At 44.8% G+C, this 23841-nt stretch overlaps 1 long non-coding RNA gene across 1 annotated transcript; it reads left to right on the top strand.

Moving 5' to 3' along the window:
- The first annotated feature begins 1392 nt into the window (after nt 1–1392).
- LOC147227396 (uncharacterized) lies at nt 1393–23409 on the top strand. The gene is made up of 3 exons (XR_015107147.1): nt 1393–1669; nt 2278–2359; nt 22644–23409. It is a non-coding gene; the product is annotated as an uncharacterized LOC147227396 (long non-coding RNA).
- The last annotated feature ends 432 nt before the right edge of the window (nt 23410–23841 follow it).

Below are 23841 nucleotides of genomic sequence, written 5' to 3'. Positions count from 1 at the left end.
CCTTTCTTACCGAGACAGAAGGTCCTTTATTTACGATCTGCATTCTTATATCGACTCTCCCTCTATGTTTTCTGTCAAGTGGTGTCCTTCATCGTCCAGGTGCTCCAAATTCACGACGGCAAGCACAGCAAAGATGATGTAAGTTGCTCGGTGTCACGTGATCTGAAAAGCAGCCGGACATCCAGGTGACGCCTGCCACACTGCGGGTCACCAGAGCGGGAGCACGAGAGACAGCCACTTGATTCAATCTCTCAGCTCCTTTCCCGATGTTTTTTCCAAATAGGGTCAAAGTAAGGCCTCATTTTATGGGTTATGACTCTCAAAGATAATAAATAAATACATTCAATTCAATAAATCCTAAAATTGCCATGGTGCGTGAATGAGAAAGTGAGTTGGTGTTTGTTTCTATCTGTGGCCCTGTGATTGGCTGGTGACTGGTCCGGTGTGAACAACGACGGCTGGGATAGGCTCTGGCATGAAAAAAAAAAATATCAATAAACAATAAAATTTCCGCTTGAAGCTGCTCTGTGTTCAGTATAAATGTTCTTACCTTAAAAAACACTTTCAATTATACACACATTCTAATACAATACACACTAATGGTGCTAACCAGGCCATCCATACCAACTTGGGGTTTGGTGTATAACCCCAAGGAGACCTAAGCATGCAGGCCAAAGGCATCAAACCGCGAACCTTCCGATCGGAGGGACGCCCGCTCCATCGGCTGAGCCTGCATAAAAAAATGCCTGGGCCTCGGGCAAAATTGATGGAGATCAATATAAAGTTTGACGACAAGCAGCCCCCCTACCCTCAAAACTGGTATCAGAGCCTCCACTCTCTGCCAAAAAACAGTGAATTTTTGACAGTGTAGATTATTCGACGGTTCCCTGTCAAGCGCCTCTCGTCGTTCACAACGGCAAACAAATCGAGTCCGACTCTTTAGACCCTACGCTTAAAGTCAATTTAAGATTCCGGATCCAGGAAGTGACTGGCTGATGATCGATCAATAAAACAAATCCTCGGGAAGTGTCAAGCGGTACAGCGGGATGTTTGACACTGACAGCAGATGCGGAAGAGTCATGAGAAATCAAGCCGAGATCAGACAAGCCGTGATTAATATTAACTGCATCCCCACAAGTCTCCTTACCCCCCGACACCCCAGAACCTCCCAGTCGTCCCCGCCCCCTGTCCCCTCCTTCTCCCACCCATCCACTTTTACCCAGACACTCCCAGCAGTACTCGGGAGGCTATTTTTGCCATGCTTCACTAAATAAGGCCGTGTAACATGGCTGCATGGGCAGGCTATCGGGGGGGGGGGCATGTGTCTCTGCTCCTTACCTTGGTATAAAAGCCCCCGGGGTGGCGGGGGTTTCCTCTGATCACGCTCGACCTCCCGCTTTGCCGTGTTGTGTCGTCTGATGGCGCTCTGTTTTTTTGCCCCGCTTTCATTATCATTGAAAAAAAAAAAAAACACGGAGAAAACAAAAAAAAAGAAAATGAAGTAGAAATGGCGGCGGCGACCCTTCGGCCCGGAACATTTTTATCAGTTCCGTTCCTTCATTCTGGGCTCTCACTTTTTGTAATTTTGGAGGAATTGTTTCCCCTGACTGGACGGTGAGGAGTGACAGAGTGGAATATGGTGGCAAAAGGAAAAGAAAGACAGGAAAGAGTAAGATAACTGCCGCTGCTGTCCAGCCTCTCTTTCTTTGTCTTGTCTTTTTTTTCTCCATCCGCCTCCTGTTTCCTTTCCTTCACGCCATCCTTGTTTACTTACTCATCTTCCCTTCCTCCCTCCCTCATCTCACTCTTCCATAAATCTCACCTTTCCATCTCTTTCCCTGTGTTTGCTCTCATTCTTCCCTCTCCATTCCTCCCCCCTCTCTCTTTTCCTCACCCTCTGTTTCATGCCGTCTACCCCGCCCTTCTTCCTTCTTCTTCCCCATTTGTCCTTCAGCTCTGTCAGCACTCCCTATCTCTCTCCATCTCCGTCTCTTCTGCCATCGGCTGCCTCCACATGGCCCGGTGCCGGAGGCGTCCGCTCCTCGTCCACAACCCCCCCCCTGCGCTTTCACCTGCAGCCGCTCCTGCCTTTTTTTTTTTCTCCGCTTGTCCCTCCTTCGTTCCTTTTTTTTTTTTCTTTTCCACTCTAACCAGCATGTGAGAGGCAGAGCAACATAGAAAGCCAGTCCCATTACCCTTTTCTTTCCTCCCCTCTCCTCTCTTTTCACTGCTCCTCTTTTCTTCTCTGCATCCCTAAACTCTTCATTGCTGATTCAGCTCCCAGGAAAGAGAGACTCCGCCTGCAGCGGCCGCCTCACTCTGCACCGGACCACCATCCCGCCTGGACCCCATCACCACAGTAGGTGCATCTGTGTGATTATGCGTGCGTGTGTGTGTGTGTGTGTGTGTGTGTGTGTGTGGTGTATGAGTATGCTGGTCACTGGAGGCCAGGTCGGTGGGAGGTACAGGTTAAGAAAGTGTTGTTTTTTATTAGCTATAAACACTGATCCTTATCAAATTTGTTGCAACAGCATATCTTGACATTCGCTTGGGGGGTGAAAGGTCAAAGGTTATATTTGAGGCATCAGCGCTGGGAGCTTACATCGGGGAAAGAGTAACATTTGAGTTCAATGAAATGTTAAGCGATGGATACAAACTTTCGCGATGATCCTAAAATTCCCACATTCGCCCTTGTTTTACAATTTTGCCTGAAATATTGATATATTATCCTCTTTCAAAATACATTTTTATGTACATTTTTACCTCAACGAGTTATAAAGGCCGCAGCATGAGTAACGTCACACCGCTTTGTTCTAATGCAGTGGTTCTGAAACTTTTTGTTTTTTTCTTCTGACAATTTTATCATTTCTTTCCTCCACAAGCAGCCCTAAAAGACACTTCTGGCACTGCTGGGTATTCGCGTTGCACCGTCATCGTCTTAATTAGTAAAAAGCACTCGCATAATCTATTGAAGAAAAAAAAAAAAAACGCATGTGAACGCTGTGAAATCAATTTATTAAAGTATAGCATAGAAAGACCTGCTCCATAACCATGTAACACGGGCGACTCATATTTTGTTCATACTTATAATAGAATGCCCCCCTCCTCTTCCCTCCCCTTCATCCCTCCCCACCATTACAAGACACCCTGCTCTAATGTGGCCTCTATCTATAGCTGGGACCCTTGTGTGACTCTCCGGAGAGAAAGGCAACCAGGTTTAAAGCAGGAACAAGTTTCTAAAAGCGTCCTGCATTTGCTCCCATCTTTCCCTCCGTGGGCTAATTTTACCCGGTTAGCAGATACCAGGCAGATCAGCAGTGGTCAGCTGTCTGTCAGGCTGGGTGGGGGTGGGTTGGGGGGGGGGGGGGGGGGTCAGGTGCTCTAACCCTGTAAGAGACATAGTTTATAAGGCATTGGCGGACACGCAGATCTGTCCTTTTGTTTCCTGACGGATGTGATACCCCGGCGTCACTTTTTCTGTTCCTGGTTTAATACGACAAATAATGCACACGACTGCAGTTTACCAGGGGTGTTGTGAGAGATGGGGGGGGGGGGTTCTGCCAGGCGCTGTGCGTTGTAGTGTGTACACTGCAATCTGAGATTACAATCCACCCGGGACGCTGAGGTGACAGAACTCGATTCTGTGAAACGGCAACCTTTGCGCTTGTTTGTTTAGCGTGTGTGAAGACCTCCACCCCGTTTACCGGCAGGTGATTTACAAAACAGAGGAAGAAGAGAGGGATGAGTATGATTTATGGATGGGACTTTTTGTTTAATTACTGGGTGGTGGTGGTGTTGGTGTATATGTGTGTGCGTGCACGAGGGGGGGGTGATGTGCGCAGCCTCTTGGCACTGTTTGCACTGTGGCAGGAGCAGGGGCGAGCGGAGGTGATGAAGGATGGCGCGCTTACGTCATATGGGCGGTTTGCATTCCGACACACGTGGCTTCAAAAATAACTTAAGAACATGCACGACCACGGATACAGACGTTTTCAAATTCGCCGCATGGTCATGCTCTAATTGTAAATCTATCTTTGTCGTCTTGTGTGTAAGACGAAAAGCAACGCAGATAATGAAAGGTGAGAACAGGATTCGGCAACGGTGGTTTCAGGGACGTTTGTTTTAGCCGCGATGTAGTTCAAGGTCAAAGGTTGGCAGCCAAAGACAAAACAAAGCCTCCAACCACGAAGCTTCGCCTTGCCATTTCCTCACTGCTGGTGGAGTCAGATGTTTTATGTGTGTGTGTGTGGTTAGGGGCGGGGGTCATTGGTAATTCCCAAACACACACACACACACACACACACACACATGCGCATTGTTCCTGCTGTAGGTTGCCCCCCTGACGCCTCACAGAGCCTTCATTAGTTGCCTGACGTTGCAATGGTTCAATTCATTAAAAGCGCGACTCAGCCTTTGTGCATTTGCCTATAAATTAGTATTGATCCCTGAGAAGAAGGTGTGTGAGTGTGTGTGTGTGTGTGTGTGTGGTGATGGTGTTGGTTGGGGGGGCTTGTGAATCAGGGATTGAGGCTAATGGGAGGGGGCAGGGGGTCTCAGGTGAGTGGGGTTCATTCAACCAACAAGGGCAATTGAAGACACATAACATTCCACCACTACACACACACACACACACACACACACACACACATCATCATCATCATCATCATCACCACTTCCTGCCCTGTGCGGGACGGTGATGCTGCTGTTGGACTGAAAGAGGCGGTGAGGAAGTGTGCGGGAGGAGAGAGAGAGAGAAAGCATGTAATATAGCGGGAGTGAGCAGTCAAGGGGAGAGCGTGCAAGCCTATAGACTGCATGGGACATCGTGTGCGAATGAGTGTGCGTGCGAGCGTGTGTGTGGATGCACAGAGCTGGAAGAGGGAGTAGAAAAGGAGGAATTGCTCTCAGCGGCGGTGGACCGGTGGGACGAGCCGCCGAGCGCCGGACTAAAAGTTTTCCGTGTGAGGGAGGGGAGAGGAGAGGAGGGGGTTGAAGGAGAGGAGAGACGGAATCAGAGAAAAAGAGAGAGGGAGAGAGAAAGAGAGAGAGAGACTGCGGAGGCAGCACCTGGGACAAACTGACAGAAGAGAGAGCAAAGCACTTCTTTCTTCCTCTCCGCTCTTGCTTTATTGCTTCGCATCCTCTTTGCTGCATCGGGGGGGGAGGGGTGAGGACAGGAGGGGGGGGGTGTTCTACCCAACATCTGCCTGCAGGTAAGACCCTCATTTCCCTCTGTTCACACACACACGCGCATGCACGCAGTCTCGGTGCTGCGGCTGAACCTGCAAGCCTGACACTCAAGGTGAATCGCATGCTGTGTGAGCGCGCTTGCGTTTTTTTTTTTTTTGCGCGCACGCAATATGTAGAAGCACACGTGGTCTGTACTGTACTTAGTGCTGCGGCTCGGAAACGAGGAATGTGTGTGTGTGTGTGTGTGTGTGTGTGTGTGTGTGTGTGTGTGTGTGTGTCGGACAGCTACTCCTCAGGGCATGTGAGTTAAAAACCTGAAGCCTCGATGTGAAATGATTCAAGTTACATATGTCATTGTTACATACAAGCACTTTATGTGTGTGTTTATTCAAGCATTTATACTTTTCACTATCTATCTATCTATCTATCTATCTATCTATCTATCTATCTATCTATCTATCTATCTATCTATCTATCTATCTATCTATCTATCTTTAGATTTGAATGGATTAGGATGCAGACAGATACATTGCATGACTGACTGACTGATTGATTGATTGATTGATTGATTGATTGATTGATTGATAATTGTGAGTTCACATGTGTTTACATATCCCTGTAGACAAACCATAAACCATGAATCCCGGGGGGGGGGGGGGGGGGGTGATGCAGGGAGGTGGAAGACCTGTGTATGTTGGGGCGAGGGGGGAGTTGAAAGACGTATGTGTGTGGTGTGTGTGTGTGTGTGTGTGTGTGTGTGTGTGGGGAGGGGGGGACGCGCCACCAAGGACAGCGGCCTGCTTGGGGGACATACTTCTTTATATGCCCATATGAACAAGAGCAACTATGGAATGTAAAGAAGTATGTATCCCAGGACAGGAGACAAGACAACGATACAGCTTCTCACACCCCCTTGTGTATAATACTGTATGTCAAACAAGGTGTGTGTCTGTGCACGCTCTGTGTGCATGTGTGTGTTGGCGAGCCTTCCCGTCCCGCTGTGGCCCGTGTGAGTCCAGCAGGTTCACTGCTGCAGAGCCATGCATCCAGTAGGTGCAGCAGCAACTCCAGTCAGCAGTTTCTAGCCGGCCTGCAATAGATCTGAGTATCTCTCTCAGCACCCCCCCTTCCACACACACACACACACATACACACACACACACACACACATGCATACACCTCCATGAACATACTCGTTTTTTTTTTTCCTACTTTCTATAAGCGCATTTTCCACAAGCGTGCATGCGCTCATGCCAGATGCAGACAGCAGTTTCCCGTAAATATTGCAGTGATTAAATAGGAACTAATGGATATCACGTTCTGAAAAGATGAAGAGGAGACCGCCTGTCGGGCCTGGAAGACTCGTCACCCGGCTCTTTGTTGGTAGTCAACTTTCCAAGTTTGACTGTAATTTTTTCCTGTTTTTATTTTTATTTTTTAATTTGCAGCCTTGTGTTAAATCTTTCAAACAGCATGACAAAAAGCGCCTTGTATCCGGCCTACTTTATATATATATACATAAGTCCTGTATGTGCCCCAGTTAGGCTTCACCTGTCCCTGTTTAGGTGCTATTTGGGCCACTTCCAGTGCTGGGATTTGGCCCTGATCACTTCTGCATCAGTGTGTCAATGTGTCCTCATTGAAGGGGCATGCTAACAAAAAGAGGGGATGAAGAGAGTTTAACAAGTGAATCAGCTGGACAGCTCAAGTTCCTCCGACATATAAAGGTGTGTGAATGAGAGTGTGTTTGTGTTAGAGGGCAGCTTTTTTTTGTCCAAGGGGCTCTGGGTGACTGTTGAGGAATTCAAAGACAGAAGGGCATCATGTTGGTGGTGTTGGTGGAGGGGGGGTTGCATGTGAGATGAGGCGAGGAAAAAGAGGCGGGGAGAGAGCGGATTGATGATGGTGTTCAGGGTGTGAGTAAGTGTGTTGTGTGTGTTGTGTGTGGTGGGGGTGGGGGTGATGGGGGGGTGTATTGTTCTGTCACTTTGCCTGTGTCAGCAGGTGGAAGCTCTCATAAGGACATTAAATATGCAACAATGCTGACTGCGGCACCATGCTGAGACAGCCAAAGCCGGACGACTGGGGGTAAAACAGCAGCATCGCTTTGCCTCGCTGCCGCGCTAGACAGGAATCCATCCGCACACACACCGACACACACACACACACAGCTCAGGGATGCCCTGACCCTCAGGGTTTTCGGTCCAGTAGGCCCCAGCTGATCAGCGGTTCATATATCAGTCACTCCGGCGCTGGACGCCCAGCTGGTTTTTAAGGCAAAGATTCCACTCCAGCATTTGAATCTGGATTTGTGTTTCACTTACTGAAACACGGATGATTGTTAATCATCAGCAGCACGAAGGGTTGAGCTACTCGAATCCTCATCCCGAGTGCAAATTATTCCAACCTGGCCCCCATTTCACCTTAATTAAAATAAAATTACAATAAGTTATCATTTTTAGACTTAATAATTTAGTGTCATGCCCAGGCTCCTGGCAACTGAAGTTGCACTTCTAGTAAAGTGTTTTGTGAACCCCCACCCCCCAGCCCACCTGAAAAAAAAAGAAAAAAATTAACGTTGGACAAGTCATTACTGGTCTGTCCCTTAAATATTAATAAATTAGTAATTGGATTTTTTTTTCTTGCCTTTTTAAAGTGAAATATCTTGGTTATCTTCCCCACTTCATGTGCATTCCAATTTTTTTTAGAATAATGTCTACTACACCTGCTCTTTATCCAGTCCTATTACTCAGATATTTTTTTTTCAACCTTGAACTTAACTTTAAATCCTAAACTTAAATGTTAGAAATGAATAAATAAAAAAAGAGACAATGGATAAATTAAATGGAAAAAAGTCCTGGGTTTTGTAAATACACCTATTGTGATAATGTCATGTTCTTAATATGTGCAAATAGAATTTTATTAAAAGGTGTCGAAAAAGTTAAAGCATAAACAGGAGGTCCAGATCATGTTGACGTGTCATAGGACGTCAACAAATGATGACATGAATGAAGACGAACACTTCCTGAAAACACAAAAACACACAGAAAAATAAGTACAACTCAGACATCTGTGTTGAATGTAAACAGCGGGTTTTGCATATTCACCACAATTAAAGTCAATATATTGCATTTTAATCAGCGGCTGCCTCTTTGGGCCAGGTTTTAAATGAAAATGAGACCTCTCTGGCTGGCTGAGTGTGTGGCCTATAGTGTATCTGTGTGTGTGAGGAGAGACAAAGGATTGCGGCATGTGTCTGTGAAGTTGAAACAGATGTGGCGAAGTTGTAATATATATGTTGCCTTACCCTGATACAAGGACACGCACGGCATATAATATCCCCTCCTGCGTTTATGCCTCCAAAGTGATTCTCAGGGGGGTGTTCATCTGCACCCCCCAAAGTCATCCCTCAAACAACAGGCAAACATAAAACACACACACAGCCTCCGCGGCCTGATGTCAATGAAACGTGAAGACACACGCCCAGCTTGTCTCCATGTGCTCGTACTTGCACGGCAGCTGTGATTTATCCCGCTGCTCGCGCGCCTTCTTCTTTGGAAAATGCCAACATGATATGGACAGAATTGACGTCGGCCTCCCCAACTGCTACAGGAGAAGTCGGGTTCGCGCTGCGCTTCGCTCGTTTGACGGTCACAAATATCCGCGCTGACGACATAACGTGGGCTTTTCAGAAGAAAGGAAGAAAGGGGACATATGAAAAGAGGGCGAGTAAAAGAAAAATGAAATTAAATAAAAATGACTCCAGAAAAGCGATGAATGAGTCATAATGATGAGCCTTGAAAGTCAATTAGTTAATTGGCTGGGCGTTTTAATGTGAGAATGATGTCGCTTCCGTTCAAAGGCAAACCCAGAATCGATTAAGAAAACATACAGAATAATCAAAAATCCAATTAGGATTCATAATTTCACAATGAAGTCATGCATTCCGAGCGACAGGGTCTTGTTGAGGAGCTACACAGCAAAACGTGCGCGCACACACATATCCAAGAAGCCGATCAGTCCCTACACTGGGACAGCGATCAATGTTGAGGTAATTTGTTTCGATCAATTAAACAGACATCTGCTTGAATTAGACTCCAATAGACTGCAAGAGGCCCGGCCCCTTCTCATCCACAGGGGCCTCTGCGTGTACGTGTGTGTGTGTGTGTGTCAAGGAGTGTGTTTGTGGCCACAAATAGCGAGACTGTTAAAAGTGAAAAATTCCCCTACAGGAGGTAACTGATTAGAAGGTCTGGGACGCCCGCTCAATTATTCCCTCGTTTTCCAATTCTTTTCACTCGTTTCCTCAGATTATGCATTTTGCCAAATGTGCAGGGGAGGAGCAAGCCAACTTCGGGGTGCATGTTTACTGTTTTCGGCGCTTGGGAGAGAAGAGGGAGGTGAAAGACAGTTGTATTAGCCGGAGTCTAATTGAACGCCTCTCGCTCGCTCAGAGATATGACGCCGCCTGCTAACCGACGCCGGGTGATTGTTATGCGGCGAAGCTGCGAAGCAGAGGGAAGTAATTAAAGGAACAAGGGCACGGCGGCGGTGGGTCGCAGCCTCCCGATCCAACCCAGTTCCCGTTCTCTGAAGATTACACACATTTCCACCCTGTCCGTCAACACCTCCCCGTCATCACTGCAGGCGTTTACGTCCCTCCTAATGCTCCTAATTACACTATTACACTGTTTATAAGGTGGTAACATTTACTATTTAACAAAAAGTAATTGAGGGAAAAAAAAAAAAAAACATATTGCGGGAAAAGATCCTATTCTGATGAGGAAACCCGTCGACGCAACCTCCTTCACCCCCAGAATCAATTCCTCCCCTTGTCATCGGTTGGAAATACGGCGAAGGAGTGGGATTTTTAGAGTTAAGTGTTACAAATCTGGGTTTCTGGGCCAAAACTTCGGGGATTTTATTTTTAAATTCAAGACGCTCGCGAAGGTAGAGCTCATAGCATCGACTAAAATTAGTCAATGCTAATCGATGCTAACTTTTTGAATTAGCCGTGTAGGCAGAATTTCTCCTTTTGATTCGACGTTGTACCAAACTCCGGTCAGACGGCTCAGCAAATAAACCTCGGGAAACAAAAAGGAAACGACGAAGTCGAGACGAAAACATTGGTCCTATTTGCTTGTGCCTTTAAACCAATGACCTTTCACAATATAAGCTTTTTCTTCCATCCGTGGTATCGAACCACACGTCACCTAGCAGACTTTCCACTAAAGTGTATTCTTATTTATATACAAGTCCTGATCTCCACTTCCTACTGCATCAGCCGAGATTTTCCATCGCTTTCATTTTTTTACTTAAAAGCAAAATCCGACATTGATGTAAACAAGATGTCGGCAACTGTTGCTTTTCACGCTCTCGGGGAACCAATTTTGAACCGTTTACATCCAAAACAACTTGAACGGCGCAAATTCTAGAGGGCAGCAAAGATGAATGAAGGCTAATGGTTCGTCGAGTGAATATAGAAGAATATAATAGAAACGCTAAGAAGTACCTCACTTCTGTTGGGTGGTGATGTGGATGATGCAGTGGCATGACTGTTGGCAAACATTTAACCGCACCTTTTAACGGCTCAATACCTTTCAACATCGTGCTGCGGCACAAACGTTCTCTCTGGTTGACATTTAATAGTACGTCATATGATTGATGTCCGATTTTACAATCAGGACGGCTGCTTTAATTAAAACACCCCAGTCGTAAACTTATGTTTCTTATTACGTGTCTGCTCCCCATCTCTCTTGGGTGCAATAGAAACCCCGTTATTGGTCGGAACTCGCTCCTGTCGGAAAGAATGGCTCTCAAAGAATCTGCTGTCAATCACATCGGTCATGATTTGACACCCCCCCCCCCCACCAATATCCTTGGCCGTAAATATATTCCAGCCTCCTCTCACTAGCAATATTTTGTCAGTAAAACGATGTCTCCCGCACTGATACACATGCTTGCATGTTGCTGCTGGAGGGGCCGAGCTCTTGATCGCCGTCCTCTCCGTGGATACGGTGATACCGAGAGAGCCTACGGGGAGCGCAAGTGGTTTTGTAAGACTTAATGTACTTAAGGCTAAATCTTTTCCTTAACAAGTAACACCCTCCAACTAAAACCCGCTTCACAGCGGTGAACAGGATCATCCCTGCACAGGTGTAGCCCACTCGAGTCCTTCAGTAGGAAGCTCGGGTTATAACACTGTTATTAGATTGTGGTAAATATTCACGAAGCCAAATATAGATCAATTAATTGCTGTATTTTGTTTTTCAATATTGATGTATAATTTTTCCACAGACACGTAGACAGTGATCAATGTCCGGAGCAAAATCACTTTTTGTGATTATCTGTGTGTGTGTGTTTGTGTGTGATTTCTGTGGATCCAGAGCGTGTAAGTCAGTGTCTACTTGTGGAGCCGAGTAACACAGTGACACAGAAGTGTTTCAGCCTTTAGCCTTCCGGTGGCCTGTGGAGAGCCAGAATGGCTCCGCCAGTCCGTGGAGGTTGGGAGGGGGGGATGAGCTGCCGCATGTGGCCACAGTGAGACTACTGGCTCAAAGAGTGAAAAGAAGTGGATCAGGCGGAGGGAAAAAAAAAAGGCAGTAATTTGGCGGACTGGTGGCCTGTCAGACGCTGAAATGAGTCGGTTGAAGAGAACTGTCAGTCAGCGTAGAGCGTGGAGTCGAACGGGGCCGGGTGGTGGGTTGCGAACCCAGCCCCCACCTTGTGCTCCTGTGAGTGCACCTATATATCTGAGAGGAGCAGAGTGCAACATCGGGAAAAGGCTAGTTAGCATTCCTCCATCATCGCACTCCCGGCCCGGGGAGAGGCGGAACGCAAAAAAAAGGACGGTGCCGTAAAGGAAATATTAGAAGTGAGAAATGTGCATTTGTGGTGCACAACAATGATCAATAGACAAAGAGAAACAAAGGAAGAGGAGCGGGATCGTAAAGAACATGAATTACAAAGAGACGGAGAGTCTGTCGTTGAAAGTAAATCTCCCGCTCCCATAAAGAGTTATGCCTTGTGATCTGTTCCACCGATCGTTGTGTGCTTTGAGATAATTGCTTCCATTTTGTTGCACAGAGACTATTACAGTATATGATAGCCAGATTACCATCTGTAACAGTGGGCTTTGCACAGCAGCAGTAGTGCTGCCTCAGCAGCAAAGCCTGTAGAAACTATAGGTTTAGTGAGCAGCGGGAGTGGGCTGCGCATCGGCCTCGGGCTATTGTAGTAGTTATGGTCTCCTTTTGTCGAATTTCGCCTGGCGGACTGAAAACATTTTTCCCCCTGTCAGATCCGGCGACATCAGCACATTACCTTTGACGGGATCAAATCTCATTAAGTGCGGGAGGATTTAAAAAAACGCCAATGCCGACGTCGACGTCAGACGCCAGCTTCAGGACAGTAATTGTGCGGATTGGAGCCTTATGTTTACTTTTAGCTCTTTTACTTCTACCCGCGCCCTCGGGAGGCTCTCACACTGGCCAATCAGGCTCAAACCTGAACTCCAGTAGCTGAAAACTCGCTAGCCTGGTTTCAACATGTTTCCCTTCCTGATATAACTGTTGTCGCTTACTACACGTGTTTCAAAATAAATTATATTTATTTATCATATATATATTATATTGATAAATTATATTTGAAGAGTAAACTGAACATCAGCGGGTTTGGATTAACTGAAAGTTATTAACCCCCCTGAAAGTTAAACATGTAGACTTTGACAATATTTTAACCTTGATATTTGAATTTGAAGTCAAGCAAAAAAATAAGATTAAACAATAAAAATCAATCAGTCAATAGATGATAAAAGAACAGCCATCAGATGATTAAACTATTGGAAAAAAAAGAAGAAAAACAAGGGATTGATTTATTATTTATGTGTTTTAATGCATGAAAAGATACCATTCACATATAATCTGTTTGTTTTGTTTTTGTCCATGTTTGGTGAAAATGTACAAATTTAAATCTGGAAATTGCATTGTAGTACGTAGCCATGATTAGATTACAGTTTACAGAAAAAGTTTGTATCCATTGATACTTGAGATGAATACTTTTTACATCATAAATGCAACAATTTACATTTTTAAGGTCACAGCCAATTATATCCAGATGAACAAATATTCCTGTATTTAACTCAAAATGTCATGAATATGAATATGAACCCCCTGTTACATCCTTAAGATTTTATTAGATATTAGTTTTAAGATTTGCCTGCCAAATGTTGTCATCCATAGTTGTCCAAATGTGCAGCCAGGTTGGGCTTGCTCCAGGCATGTTTGTGCGTGTGCGCATGTGTGTGTGTGTGTGTGTGTGTGTGTGCGTGGCATCGGGGCGCCTATTGATCTTTGTGGGTTATGAATGAGAAATGACGTAGCTTTTAACCCTGTGTTTCACGACCTTCCCACCGCTGTTACATAAGACAATGTGGACGCGTGCGGTCCGACCCATCAGCTCTCTCTCCTCCGGCTCCAGCGGTCAGTCTGAGGTCTGAGGCCGGCTCCTCGGGGCCGGTCAGAGGGAGGCGGCGGACGCGCCGGTGCTTTTTGTGGGAATAATGAAGCTCCAGGGCAGCAGGATGTTTTGACCTCAGCACAGGGTCACGCCTCCTCTGTGTAACTTCAAAAAGTTCTGGTCTGAACCAAATTTCCCACTCGTTTACGTTCACATTTATAGTGTACCCATCTGAATTAGTTTTACTATAGAGTGATTCTCTGAAATACTTCCAATATAGATGTATGATTTGTAAGATGTAATACACCTTATATCCTGGTTACACACTATGAGAATAGTACGGTGTTAGTTCAATCAGAGCACCTTGATGTGATCCCTACTGTATGAAAATGTCTTCAGTATCTCATTACAACATGGTGCTACTGTGTTTTATCAAAATGATCACCTCCTGCTTCAGCTTATTTATTTTTTATTTATTTAATGAAATCATTTTCAAATCAAAGAATGCCCCGATTTTCAATGAAGAGTAAATTTTCCTTCTTGTGGCTACATTTTCCGGTAGTTTCTCATTTCCTGTGACGTTTGCCGGTTTCAACTCGGCTGGTTGGTGTTTTACAATCGTTCGGCCTGACTTTATGTTAAATGACCTTCAGCTGCTTGTTAGCACGGGCACTCAGGCAATTCACCATGGCGATGCCATGTAGAGTTTAGGGTAATTACATTGTAGTATCAGTGTACTGTTTGTTCCCGTGAACCTGATGCAAACCTGAAAGTGCAAATGATGGAGGAGAGTTTTGAAAGGGAGCTGGGCTAGAGAGGTGGAGGTTGTTTGTATTTTTTCAGTCCTCCATGAGGCCTTCTGTTCTATTACAATGGGTGGGAAACCTCAGTTAAATGCCAGCCACCCAGATTCAGTGCTTCTTCAAATTTCCTTTGTGAGGTGAATATTCTCGTGAAGTGATAATTATTATGCAGTGTGATATAAATAATAAGTAGTGGATGAAGGTTTAAGGGTTTTTTTTCCCTGAAGTGAAATCACAAAAAAAAAAAACATTATGTAAAAGCTTTGCATTCCAAACTCTTTTCACTAAAAGCATCACGGTTTTATCATCGAAATGTGCTTCAAATACGGGCAGTAAAAGTGTGCATCTGGATGTTTTATGTCATAGTACTGTTTTCCAGCTGCATTAATGTTGCATTTTACTGCTGTAGATGGTTAAAGGTGATTTGGACAAATCTACAAGACCAGTCGTACCAAAAACCTCTCGTCTGGAAAAAGACAGGGAAAGAGCTTGTTTTCCCAGCTGATCTGGGAGGGCGGGCAAAGGAGTTGGGATGCAGGATTGTTTTCGTTACACAGACAGAAACTTCATCCTCCACTTCATTGCTAACATTCGGAGGGTATTTTGTTATATCTTGACAGAAAGAGGGTGAAATCATAACTAATACTCCAGATTAATTTACCGGAGGTAACTACCTCTGTGACGTCATGGGTAGATAAATAAACTAAAATCAAACTAGGTCCTGATGTGTGCTGCAATTGAGGAATTGTGTTTACTTGCTGCCCACAAAGCACATCATGACACAGAATTAAAGTACGTCATACGTCAAGTCATAAAAGTAAATGACATCGAGTGAGTAGATGATACTCAGTACGCTGAATCGTAGACACAGATTCCCCGAACACACACTCAAGCACACATTTGCTATTGTGAAGCGTAACTGGAAAGAGCTCATACAAAGTTACATCTGAAGGGACGCATGCATTGCTGGGTCAATGTCACCTAAAGGGCGTACCGTCAGTTTGGGTGCAAACTAAAAGTCAAGTGGAGGTTGGAGAACCCTGTCGGGGTCACGTGACAACAACCTTCGCACAGCTGATATTCGTGTATTATTTTTTGAAACTTTTATCCACCTGAACTATTCAATGAGGGTGAGAAAGACTCCCATATGTTTGTTTTGTCTTAACCGTCTCCACTCAATGGTGGCCCAGGACTCGGCTAACTCCGTTTGTGCTCCCACTTTTCCCGAGCCGAGACGGAGCCAAAGCGATGAAGCCGCTGCGTCGAGCTCCCTGACAACAGAGAGCGTGTCAGCCATCTTTACGCCCCTCCAGCTCCTCTCTGACTGGAACTACATTGGATTTTTCTTTTTTTTTTTTCCTTTTGTTTCACGGCAGCAGAGCGTACATCAAGCGCCTTTGTGGCCCGGAATGAATGCACGGCTAAAATACCAAAGTGGCGTCAGTTGTTCGTTAGACGAGGTGGTGGGGGGAGCGGGGGGGGGGGGGGGGGGGGGGTCGGCCCGTGCGTGCTCCGAGTGCAGATCAGCCTCCGAAGGTGGAGAGGAAGGTGAAGACAGACCATGACATCATTCCGAGAGGCCTAACCGCATGACGTCCCTCCTGTTTAAAAGAAGTTCATTCGTAGGAAAGGGAGAAAAAGTACAAGTGTGGAAGCGGCATGCGTTAAACGGTTTGATTTAACTTTGTCTCTGCCCTTCATTCCCTTAATCTCCTTCCGCAAGAGAAAGTGAAGCTTTTCCAATCATTCCTCTCTGTACAGGCCCTTTATCTCGCTCTTCTACTTTCCCAGGACTTTTTCAAGACAGGATGTGCTCAGACTCCGGCAATCACCACGGTGACTTTTTACAGTGCAATAATCATTGATATTGACAGCTTTGGGCATCTTTAAACATCATAGGGATATACAAGCTGTTTTTTTTTTTTTATTGCAGATTTTCACCTTTGCAGAGAATCACAAAGCCCGTTTATAAAATAGAAGCAGAAGAAGAGTCAAAGAAATATATCCGTGTATTCAAAGAAAGGCCCAGAGCAGGGAGAGCGTGCGGGGATAATTAAATATATCATCTAAATAGGTATTGATCGTCTTAAGGGTGTTGCCGTTAGATTAAAAGGTTAAGGAGTAAAACCGCTTTGAGGATTAAATCATTGTGAGGTAAAATCAAGAGCGGCGGAAGATAAACACTGCAATAATCAAAAAGTAGGAGCACGGCGGAGCCGCTTAACAGTTGCCCATAAAGACATTACAGACGCCGTCAAGGTCCGTTTGAGGTTCATAAGCAAAAAAGAGGTGGCCACTGCAGGTAAAGACGAGTCGAGAAGATGCTGTGGGCACGGGGGGGGGTGCGGGGTTGCTCGGCGTCGCGACGTGGTGTACGACAATTATTACCGATAACATCGTGAGAGGTCGCTTGAAGATAGAGAGTTCACGCCATCTGGGACGCTGTGGCACTTGAGCCGAGCAGCAAGGTCAGGATTTTATCTGAAGACGTGTTTTATCTTTAGAGAGAAGGGAGGAAACGGTCGAGCTCGGGATACTGTTACGCTCCTGTCTCCCTCCCTGATCAACCAATCAGGCGCTGGAATAGTGCTGAGTCAGCTGGTGGTGCTGCTCACGTCCGAATGCAGGGGAGGAGGGTGGAGGGAGAGTGTCTGCAGTGACTGCAGCAGCTTTTACCCCTGGACGAGGAGGAGGGTCAGAACCGGAGACCACCGGATACTCCTTGGCATTGCTGTGTGTGGTGGTGTCTGCAGCGGGCCCCGTCACTCAGCACGGAGAGGTACGCCCAGCTTTGCCAGAGCTGTGCATTTCCAACACGAAAAGGCATTTCAGAGAAATAGAACGAAACAGATGGAGGCAGTCAGGGAAGCTAAGGACATCGTACAAACTGAACTGGAAGTCTTTGTAAAATGGAAAAAGGAAAAAACATAAATCTGCAATGAGTAAAAAAGGTAAAACTTTATACCAAGGTCCTATTCGGCATTATAATGGGCTCCTTTGAATTTTGTATCAAGGATTTATTGAATTTAACATGCTTAGTTCCGGATCACTTACCACTAGTTAACAGATAGGGGGTTAATTAGTAATAAAGCCTTGTGACAGTCTAAACCAACATCAATATATTGCCAATAGCTGATCCAGCTGGGCATTTATGACAATTATGTGAACACATTAAAATGTTACTACGCATCTTAAAACATCCTTACAGAAACATTATTACATATTAACTAACATTTATGACCTGAATATATTATAAATGAGGTCGTAGGAGCCTCAGGTTCCAACTGTCAACGCATCTATCTATCTATCTATCTATCTATCTATCTATCTATCTATCTATCTATCTATCTATCTATCTATCTATCTATCTATCTATCTATCTATCTATCTATCTATCTATCTATCTATCTACATATAAAGTACCAGCTCCATATGGGGGATAAATACTGTAGATATTAGATATTGGATACAAGCTGAAATTGGGCACAGTGCTGAATCCATCCCATCCCAGTAGCTAATTAGTTGGAATAAATAGAGGCGGCCACAGAAGATAAAGTTTACAGCGCGATCACAGGTCAGCGTGTTTCATTACCGCAGTGCTGCTTGCATTAGGCTGATTGCAAACATCTTCATCAGCGTCTGCCTGTCACTCCAGCGCTTTGTCCAAATCGGTTTCACTCAAATGAGCGACCGTTATTTATTCTCGAGTGGAGTTTAACGACACTCGCGGCTTCTGTAAAAAAAAACAAACAGCGGCCTCTGGCCCCCGACCCCGACCCTGCCATGGCGCCGGGTGTAGAGCTGTTGGAGCCACTTGTCCTGATAAGGAGTGAGTGAGTGACAGGAGTGGCAGCAGGAAGTGTTTCAGGGTCCACACTCTCACTGGGGGGAGGGGGGGGGTACTCACCACAGGGCCTACAGCTGGTCTGTGGAAGCCTCCCTGGAAATGTCTTAACCCCACACACACACACACACACACATCCACACCCCCTGACCTTCCATCATGACGGTCTACACCCCCCCTGCTCACCACTGCTGCTCTGTCTCCAATATAAGGGCAGGAATGCAGTGGGCAGCAGAGTCCCAGAATAGAACAGCCAGCCATGCTGATAGAGGCACCTGCACCCTGAGCGCCCCCCCCCCCCCCCCCCCCCCCCCCCCCCACAACCTTAGCAACCGTAATGATGTCGCCGACAAAACGGGATTTAACCCTTTCCCATAGCGATGCCATGCGGGTTCACTTTTGCTGGGACATGACAGTGTGACATAGACCGACTATGTCCCGCCTCATCACCCTTCATTAGCCTGGCACTCTGAACCGCCTCTACACTGGAACATTATGAAATGAAACGAGAATGAGACGTTATTGAAATTTTATTAGTCGGCAGAGAAAATTAGACGGTAAAGTTTTCACACAAATGCCTTTACAATATCCAAATGAAATAGTTATTACAATCTTATACCACGATTATCACACAACAGCAATCACTCGTGTGATTATTATTAGGTAGTTCCTATGAATAAATATTTCAAAATGTGGTTAAGACTATAAAGTGCATGTGTAACAATGCGGTAATGATGCCCAGATAAATGTTTAACCATTCCACATTGGTTACTGAACACGAGCAATAACATAGTAATGACTTCTGACTGCTTGTGTAAAGCATGATATTGACGACTCAGTCTTTGTGAAAATCATTGGTAATGACAACAGAGTACATTTGTAATTTTTCAATGAATACAGCACGTTGTAATGATCTCATTTTAAGATAAAAGCGGTGACTCTTGCTCTGCAATTAGAGCAGAACAGCTCGATCTGCTGCTGTGTCAACAGGCCAAAGGTCAAAGGTGAAAGTGTCGCAGTGTGCAATGAGGCTAATGATGAAACCGTGTGATGACTGCGTTTGATGCCACACATCCCTGACTCAGGGATACTCACCTTAATCAGCCGAAAAACCCGCTATGAAGAGGATATAAAGTGTGGCTTTTCTCCCCCCGCTCTGAAATTTGCACTTGAACACGATGGGTTTTCTTGAACGCAACACACACACGCACAACGCACTTAGTGTGTAGCGTAAATGCCGCATACAGGCCTCGCGACGCGCGCGCATGCAGACGCTCTGCTGTGGAGCACTTTACCGAGGTAGAGCAGCAGCTCTGGGACGGCTGGAAAATCCAGGCCACGGGTGCTGTGCTATTTCCTCCTCCTTTTCCTCCCCCTCAGTCAAGGATGCTCTCTCCTCATCAATTTGCTAGTTTCTCCTGGAAGTTTAATAAATGAGTTAGAGAGAGAGAGAGAGGGAGAGAACTTTCTGCATGCATGCACTGCTGCTATTTAAGCATATTTTAATGTGATTTGTGATCACAGAGGATAATGTATTTGTTATGTAGGCAGTGGTAGTGTAATGTCTTTTTCCCCCTTCTCCCTCATTTTCTCCCTCTCTCTCTCTCTCTCTCACACACACACACACATACACACACACAGACACAAAGTACACCACTGTCGTACATTTTTTTCTCAAGAAGCGACACTGAGGGAGGCGTGTTATACATTTTGATGAAGGTCGTCAAAGGCCGGGCCTGCATCGGATTTGTGTTACGGTGATAACGCTGTGTGTGTGTTTTTTACAGTAGAAGTTTTCAGCACTGAACCCTCAGAAGCTCCCACACGCTTGTCTACCGGTGTCTTCTCATGGGACAAAAAAGAAGAAAATGTTACATTAAAATGTAGTTTTAATCGACTAAAAGATGAACAGAGGGAAAACTTGCTCCCTTGTGAGTGTGTGTAAATCACCCATCTTTGTTTCTGCTTTGCTAAAAATGCCAGCACAATTTGTGACACATTTCCATAGAAACCCACCACTATAATCATTTATTCCTTTATTAATCTATCCGATAGTGCTCTCGCCGAACTTGAAAAATAGTGGCATAGCAGCGCCCCGGATTTTTTTTTTAGTGAACAGGACCACTTTGAGGGTGGAGAATAAGCCAGGCGATGCTCAGTGGGTGGAGGTAGTCAAGCGGAGTTGTGCTTTTTTTTTTCTTTTACCATACTTATCAATGACAAGGCCGCTTGTTGCCACTGAAAGGATGGTGGTTAGGCAGTGAGGAGCTGGGTGAGCTGATGGGATGATAATGCCGCGGGCGCTAGCCACCGGATCCACTCGTGAAGAAGTATTGATTCGCGATGCAGCGATTGCAATTGATTTTCTAATGTGCCAAATGCAATTTTTTTTTTTCTTTTCAACAACTATAGTCTGTTTGACAGCTTTTCACTTACATCCATCTTAGTATGTCCGAAGGCTTTATCTCCTTTTTTGATAAGTTCTGTACAAGATATATCCCGAGTGCAACGCCTCAAAATGCGAAGAACAATCACTGCAACACAGCGGATGGTGAGATATGTCAGCTTGGAGGCTGAAGGGAAGTTGAAGCTTTGTTAAGTGAAAAATGTGAAATAATTTTTGATGGCATGATGCCTGTGTTGCCAAGGGGCAGGTCCTTGGTGACTTTCCGTGTGGTAACTTGAGAATAACTAAAAATTAATATTACTATGACAAGGTGGGCCCTGAAAAAATGTCAAAAGCCAAACAGCCAGGAAGATGAGAACTCATATTTTTTTAAAATTTGAATATACTTTGTTTTAGTCACTGATATCTTTAGAAAACTCCTTGGCATCACAAAGTCACAAAAAGTATTAAGTGAAATCCCACTGAGAGTTTATGAAATAGTTGATACATACACAATTATTATACGGTTATACAAGCTTTGTATGATGGGATGGGTTTCCCCAAAGAAAAGTATGAGGCAGTCAGTGTGGTGGCAGACTGAAAACACTCATTCAAACACACACACACACACACACACACACATGCACAGGCACACTCAAACAAATGTAACATGTATCACAAGTTGCAATCTGATCTTCAAAGCGTATATAATGACTGCAAGACCACAAACACAATAGAATAATACTCTCAGAGGGAAAAATTGTGACTCAGCAGTTACTGCAGTTGTAGAGGGAAGATACACAAAAGCAAACAAACAAAAATATTAAAGCACTGCATGCATGGTTTGGTTAATCGACCATTTCAATTTTTTATTCTTTTATATATTGAACAGAAAAAAACATACAGAAAATAAGATGATGAAGATGCTCAGCTGTGTGCTTCAACACATTTTCAATTTGGATATAGTTAAAATTTAACGTTTAATTTTTGTTTCTCTTTTTCATGGGCATATTTCTGAGGACACCCCCTGCCAACAAACACACACACGCACACACACACACACATGCAACGCTGGCGTGCGTGTGTTTGCGGTGTAATCAGTCCTCCTCCGACAAACTAGCCAGTCTCTTGGGGTCTTTGAGCTGAAAACGACCGTCACCGGCCGATCAATTGGTGCGTCCTACGGTATTGATAACAGGAGCACGCTTAAACAATGAGAATACGGTCATGTTTAGAACAGGATGTCAGATTTGTAAATTATTAATGAACATGCGGAAGTGGATTATATTCTACTTCAACCGTTTATAACTTCATAATGGAACAATTTACTATTAAATCACTGGTAACATCCAGAGCATGTGAGACACAAGCAAGCACAGAGAGTGTGTGTGTGTCTGTGTGTGTCTGTGTGTGTGTGTGTGTGTGTGTGGGGGGGGGGGGGGTGCTGTGCTGGGGGTCACAGAGTTAATCCTCCTGCCGTCCAATCGGCTGGCTTCATTAGCTCTATTGGCAGGGAGGTGATGAATTCATTGTTTTCTCAAGTTTGTCTGCAGCCATCGTTTATTTAGGCGCCTCTTATCTCTCAAGGCCCCGCTCCCTGTTTTTCTCATCTCTTCTGCATCACTTACAGTGCCACACACACGGGCTATACACCAATAGGTGCGCACACAATCCGTTTTCCGTCATCTTCTTTATAACTGTTTCAAAAATATAGTGCGAGTCAGCAACTAATAATTAAGTATTTAAAGAATTTGGCAGTAGTATGAATCCCATGACACAAGGGGGCGCAATGTGTTTTACTAAATGCTTCATCAGAAAACAAAAATAAATAGTGAATCTTTCATAGTAGTAATAATAATAATGATGAGACAGATTCTCCATCAGCATTAGTGAATGTTTTCCTGTGTGTTTGTGCATGGGACAAGTCACATTTATCAAACATCTTGTCTCCTGTCTCTTCCAGACCTCCATCCAGATGTTCTGCGGGCGTCCCCTCCTCCCCACCACCCCTGCCCCCCTCGGATCAGACTCCCCCTCCCCCCCTCTGCACTCCCCTCCCACCTCAAATGCTTTGCTAAAGCTGGTAAAATGGAACCAAATCAACTGTTCAATGGATTTGGTCCCCTTCAACCAGCTGTAGCTGTGCATTGATCACACACTCAACTGCAAGTGCAGCGATGGAAAGCCAAAATCATGGGAAACAATGGAAAGTACTGCAGCTCCTGCAGAGGACACAACACACGGCCTGATTCAGACTCCTCTCTGGTTATTCTCATGAGAAGCTGTGTGCTAAAACATAAATGAAACAGGTGAGTAGTACTGTACTGTGTAAGCCATTGTGCGATTCATTCACTGTACTTTTCTGTATGTGGAGTGAAAATGCAGGATTTTGCTAGAACAGCAATCAGGAACCTATTGCTCACGAGTCATGTGTGGCTCTTCTGGCATATGGCTCCCAGACAATTTTGAGTTGAAAAAAAAATCAGTTTGGAACTGATTTTTAAATACTTTTGATATTTCTTCAAAATACTGTGTCATTTTAAAGTAAACTAAAATTAGTTTTGAAGATAAATTTCACAGGTCACCCGTTGGTCGGGTCAGGAACCGGTAGCTTCCGAGCATGTCTGGGACGTTGAGAAGGTGAAGAAATTAATTTTATCAGATCGACAACTAGTTTATCCTCTTCAACACCTGTAATGGAAAAGATGGCGAAAAGAAAAAAAAAACAACAATGATTACCGTGCAGTCCAGGCTGTGTGGACAGAGATTTGGATCTGTGGTGTGTCTAGTATGCAATGATAAAATTGCATCAATGATGATTGCACTTCAAACAAATCCATTCAGCACCATTGGTCGCATTAAAAGTAAGAAATATTTAATTTATCATATGTTAAAATACAATATGGCTCTCAATGAAATATATTTAGAAATATTTGGCTTTTTTGGCTCTCCCAGTCAAAAAGGTTCCTGACCCCTGTGCTTGAATAACTGACGCGAATTCACATAAAAAATCTGACCCTGACCACAAAATTAAAATCCTGTAAACAAGTTAATAAATTATAGTAATTATAATACATTATAGATACAAAATGGTGGTTACCTCTCCTTCCACGAGCAGCATGATGGTACCAATCGGCTGGGGACGGGGGGCTTATGTGCTA

The sequence above is a fragment of the Fistularia commersonii genome, chromosome 14 (assembly GCF_037954325.1).
Source record: "Fistularia commersonii isolate RoL2024-O1a breed Wild chromosome 14, RoL_Fcom_v1.0, whole genome shotgun sequence".
Taxonomy (NCBI): Eukaryota; Metazoa; Chordata; class Actinopteri; order Syngnathiformes; family Fistulariidae; genus Fistularia; species Fistularia commersonii.
This window is presented reverse-complemented; position numbering and strand designations above follow the sequence as displayed.